Consider the following 6,000-nt stretch of genomic DNA (forward strand, 5'->3'; position numbering starts at 1 on the left):
GAGGTTAAGTGATTTGTCACGGTCATGCAGCAGACACCGTTGGTATTACCGAGAATGAATGAAACCAGTGACTCTACTGCGGCTGGCACGTGTCTCTCTGCTCTGATTCTTTCTTTTTTATTAATTGATCTTGAGAGGGGTGGTTTGGGTCCAACCTGGGGGTGCTCAGGGCTGACTCCTGGCTCTGTGCTCAGGGGTCACTCCTGGTGGGGCTCAAGAACCCAAAGGGGTGCCAGGCATCAAGCTGGGTCAGCAAAGAAGGGCTCTACTGTGTTCTCTCCCAGCCCCCCTTAATTCACTACTTTTTGGTGATGGCACCTGCATCCTACTCCTACTCCCCCCCAATGACTAGTGTATCCCGCCCTTCCCCCACTCCAGCCCCTGCGCCAAGATCTGCCCTTACCTCTCAGTTCAGTGCCTCCTTGGGGATAGACTGGAAGGACAGGTGTGTGGATGGTGCATCAACCCCCTGGAGTGAAACCCCAGCAGCCCTGCACAGCACCCCCAGCCCGTCCACACCGCTGACGTGCTCCCCATCAGTCCAGGCAATGCCAGAGGGCTGGAGTGTAGCACCCCTGAAGTCCCTGGCTTTCATCCTCAGCTCTATCTCCCCCCCCCCAAAAAAAAAAGAAATGACAAAGGACCCAGAGGCAAGTGTATTTTTGTGTGAGATGGTCTGTCCAGAGTGGTGAATAACTTCGAGTAATTTCACCATAGGCTGGAACAATAGCACAGTGGGTAGGGCGTTTGCCTTGCATGCGGCAGACCTGGGTTCGATTCCTCCATCCCTCTCGGAGAGCCCGGCAAGCTACCGAGAGTATCTCGCCTGCATGGCAGAGCCTGGCAAGCTACCCGTGGTATATTCGATATGCCAAAAACAGTAACAACAAGTCTCACAATGGAGACATTACTGGTGCCCGCTCGAGCAAATCAATGAGCAACGGGATGACTGTGACAGTGATAATTTCATCAGCAAATACTGATTGAACTGTTGAGTGTGCAACTGTGGACTGGATAAAGGCAGCCTAACTCTAGGCTCCTTGGGGCTCACAGCTCAGTGATGAGCTCAATTCATCCCCCCCGCCCCGACTGGGACAGACTCCCCCAGGTAGTGCTGGGAAAGGTGGGAGTGGGTGTCTTGGGGGCAAAGGGGAGTGAAGTGAACCTAGGAAGGCTTTCTGGAGGAGGAGATATGGGTACTAGAGACATGGAGGAGAAGGTGGGGGAAGCAAAAGAAAGAGGTTTAGAGAGACAAGGAGAGAGATGAAGAGAAATCATGGTAGGATTTCATGGCACGAAGAGGGCGAGAAGGCAAGGCTAGGGTGTTGGCACGGACTAAGTTACACCAGCCTCCTGGGCCAGGCTGGTCCACTCTTCTCCCTTGAAATTCCAGAGACCTCCCCTCCAGGAAGCCCCCAGGCTTGCTCAGTGTGACGCTGACCTAGTGATTCAGTTTCACTCACTCAGGAAAGCTGAACACTCGAGGCAGAGCTTACTACCCAGCCTAGAGATCAACCTTCACATTGGGGACATTAATGATGACAGCTGGAGAGACACACCTACTTGGGCCCACGTCCCCACCTGCTCTTGTGGCTCAGAAACCTTCTAGAACACTCAGTGTCTCTCTCTCTCTTTGCTTTTTTTGGTCACACCCAGCGATACACAGGGGTTAGTCCTGGCTCTGCACTCAGGAATTACCCCTGGCGGTGCTTGGAGGACCATATGGGATTCTGGGAATCGAACCCGGGTTGGCCGCATGCAAGGCAAATGCCCTACCCACTGTGCTATTGCCCTAGCCCCTCAGTCTCTCTCGTGTGTAGGAAAGGCCTGAATCACACCACAAATCTGCCTGGGTCTTCCCAGCAACTGAGCAGCCAGGCTTCCCCTCCTGGGCCTCAGGCTCCTTCCCTAGGCAGCGGGGAGGATAGACAGAACCTGGTTAGAAAGCTGAGGTTTGTGGGGGGGTGGGGGCAGGTGAAATGGGAGGGTTCTTGCCTTGTACACGGCCGGCCTAGGTTCGATTCCCGGCATCCCATGTGGTCCCTTGAGCACCACCAGGAGGGATTCCTCAGTGCAAAGCCAGGAGTAAGCCTGAGGATCACCAGGTATGATCCCAAAACAGCAACAAAGGACTTTCAAAGGCCAGAGAGATGGTCAAGGCAAATGACCTGGTCCACAAAGCAGAACCTGCTTTAATCCCCAGCACCACATGATCCCCTGAGCACAGAGCTGGGAGCAGCCCCTGAGAGCTTCTGTGTGGTCCAACTCCCATTCCCACAACCCCTCCCAAAAGAGCCCACCACCACCATCTAACCTTCCTGCTCCCTGGATAGGGAGATGGAGGAAATAAGTGACAGAGGTTTTGTTTTGCCAAAGGAAGGACATGTGGAGGCTTGCCTCTGAGAAAGTTGGGCTGTTAATAGGACACAGAAAACGAGCTGAGCAGGCTCCTACCTCCTACCTGTGGTGACCCCACCTCCTACCTGTGGGCCACCAGGCTGAGGTCGTCTCTGGCCTCTCCCCAGTGTCCTAAATAGGCACAGGTGGGAACCTGCTCTCCTCCAACACTCAAGTCTTCCTCCTCCAGGCAGCTTCCCAAGATTGAGCCCCATGGAAAAATACTCAGCTTCTCCCACTTCATGCTCCTCAGGTAGGTATGTTTTTGTACTTGTGTGTTGAAGTGAGTTTGTGTTTATGTGTGTGTGTGTTGCACACGTCCATAATAACTTTATAATCCATTAAAATGTTAAATGTCTTCTAAAATAAAAATTATTTTTTAAATATTATAAAGTATTTTATATCTAAGATTCTAAAAAATTTAAAGAAATGTATGGGTTTTTTTAAAAATGCCTTAGGGTCAGGGAGAGTGTAAAGTGGGTAGGGCATTGGCTTGGGTTTCATCCGTGGCATCCCACATGGTCCCCAGAGTCCCGCCAGGAGTGATCACTGAGCACAGAACCAGGAGTAAGCCCTGAGCACCACTGGTGTGTCTCCCCCACGCCCCTAAAAAAACTTCAATCTATAATTTGGAGGGGGCTCTCAAGAGGTTCTCAGGAGGTCCAGGTGCCCCGCTGGAAATTCTCGGCCACGTGGGTTGGCCGATTCAATGCAAGGGTCCAAGAAAGGTGGTGCTGGCTCCAGGGCTGTACTGCTGATGACTGGGGGGCCACCATGAGGTGCCAGGCATGCCAGCTTACCCAGTTCGGTCCCTGACATTGCATATTATCGTCCCCAAAGCACAGGCAGGAGTGACCCCTGAGAACAGAGCCTGGAGTGATCCCTTAACACTGCCAGGCGTGGCCCCCAAATGAAACTAAACCCAGCAAAATAGGACAAGCAGGCTGGAGAGAGAGTAAAACAGGGAGGGCGCTTGCTTTGCATATGGCCAACCTGGGTTCAGGTCCCTGGCATCTCATATGGTCCCCAAAATACTGTTAGGAGTGATCACACATACACACACACACTCACACATACTCACACACACATACTCACACATATACTCACACACTCACACACATGCACACACTAACACACATACACATACATACTCTCACACACACATACACATATACTCACACACTAACAAACATACACATACATACTCACATGCGCACACACACACACACACACTCACACACACACAAGAAATAAGTCCCAGGACTGGGGAGACAGCAAAACAGGCTGGAGCACAGGCCTTGCGTGCAGGATTCCTGGACTTGATTCTGAATACCAGATGGTCCCCGGAGCACTGAACCAGGAGAAGCTCTGAGCACTGCCAGGCGTGGCTCCAAAGCCAACTACCAAAAGGGAAAGATAATAAGTACGAGGAGGGGCCGGAGCGATAGCACAGCGGGTAGGGCGTTCGCCTTGCACTCGGCCAACCTGGGTTCGATCCCCGGCATCCCATATGGTCCCCCAAGCACCGCCAGGTGTGATTTCTGAGTTCAAAGCCAGGAGTAACCCCTGAGCATTGCTGGGTGTGACCCAAAAAAAAAAGCAAAAAAAAAAAAAATAAAAATAAAATAAGTACGAGGACTTGTTATTGTTCTCAAGAGAAAAATAGTTTCTCTGGGCAGCTGCTCCTAGGGTGAGTGTCTGAATATGCAGGGGAGACCCCGAAGCACTCGCGGGCAGCTGCAAGCTGACTGGGGACCTGAGGGCCAAGTCTGGCCTTTGGGCAGCCAAAGGAAGAATTGTGCGGCTGTGGGAGAAGAGATGAAGGGGCTTGGACAGCGCGGGGTGTGGGGGGTGAGGGGCCCCTCCCTGTCTGAGGCTGGTCTAGTCACTGGCCACTGCTGTCATCTAGTCCAGACAGAGGGGGCATTGGGGAAGCAGGAGAAGGGGACTCAGGTCCGGGCTGGGAATCTCAGCCTCCCTCAGGGTCCCCCTGTCTCATACGTCCCTCCCCCCAGTTACACATCCTCCTCCCAGTCTCTACTCTTTTTTGGGAGGGCCACACTCTGTGGTACTCAGGACTGACTCTTAGCTCTGTGCTCAGAGGTCACACCTGGCGGGGCTTGGGGAACCGAATAGAGTTCTGGGGATCGAACCCCAGTTGGCTGCACCCCACTGTGCTCTTTCTCTGACCCTTTTCTCTACTCTGTTTGGCTTTTTGGTTCACAACTGGGCCAATGTTCAGGGGTTACTCCTGGTTCTGAGTGCAGAACCAGGAGTAACAGTGCTTGGGGGATCATATAGGATGTTGGGGATTGAGCCTAGCTGACCCAGGCTCAATCACATGCAAGGCAAATGCCTTACCTACTGTACTATTACTCTGGCACCCCTCTCTCTGGAGACAGGAGACCATTGCTCCTGCTCTGTGCTGTGCCACCCTAAGCAAGGCTCTCTCCCTCTCTGGGCCCGGGAGATCCCATAGTTGGAAAGTACCCTTCCAGAGGTTGGAGCGAGTCCAGGGAAAAGGCATTTGCTCTGTATGCGGCAGACCCAGGTTTAATCCTGGTACCACACATGGCCCATGAGCACCACCAGGAATAATCCCTGAGTGCAGAGCCAGAAGTAAGTGCTGAATGCCGTCAGCCACAGTCCCCTTCACCCCCAGATAAAGAAATTATTACCTCTCTGTGCCTAGGGAAAGCCTGGCTTCACACTAGAAAAGTAGCACCTAGGGACCAAAGCTATAGCACAGTGGGGAGGGAGCTTGCCTTGCTTGGTCTGTCTCGCTGTTACTGAGCACCCCCAAAACCCAGCTTCTCAGTTGCCTTTTGGAACTGGGAGAGAGGTGGACAGTGTAGGGATAAGGGGCCATCTTTTCTTTTCTTTTTTTTGGTCACCAAAAAAGTACCCCCGGCGATGCTCAGGGGTACTCTTGGCTCTGCACTCAGAAATCACACCCAGCGATGCTCAGGGGTTATTCCTGGTTTTACACTCAGGAATCACTCCAGGCGGTGCTCAAGGGACCATATGGGATGCCGGGAATCGAACCCGGGTTGGCTGCATGCAAGGCAAACACCCTGCCCACTGTGCTATTGCTCCAGCCAAACATTCTATTTTTTTTTTTTTTTTGCTTTTCAGGTCACACCCAGCGATGCTCAGGGGTTACTCCTGGCTCTGCACTCAGGAATTACTCCTGGCAGTGCTTGGGGGACTATAAGGAATACTGGGGATCAAACCCGGGCTGGTCACATGCAAGGCAAATGCCCTACCCGCTGTACTATAGCTCCGGCCTAAGGGACCTCTTAGCAGTTGCCAAGACTGATCTGATCTCCAGCACCATATAGGGTTTCCGGAGCACCATCAGGTGTGACCCCAAAAGAAATGAAAATTCAGAGGTGAGAGAAGCCCCCCCCTTTTTTTTTTTTGCCTTTTAATTTCTCCCAGTAGGGTATTCTACAGGCTGGAGTGATAGCACAACAGGTAGGAAGTTTGCCTTGCATACAGCCGACCCGGGTTTGATTCCTCCGCCCCTCTCGGAGAGCCCGGCAAGCTACGGAGAGTATCCCACCTGCATGCCAGAGCCTGGCAAGCTCCCCATGGCGTATT

Source organism: Sorex araneus, chromosome 8 (genome assembly GCF_027595985.1).
Source record: "Sorex araneus isolate mSorAra2 chromosome 8, mSorAra2.pri, whole genome shotgun sequence".
Taxonomy (NCBI): domain Eukaryota; kingdom Metazoa; phylum Chordata; class Mammalia; order Eulipotyphla; family Soricidae; genus Sorex; species Sorex araneus.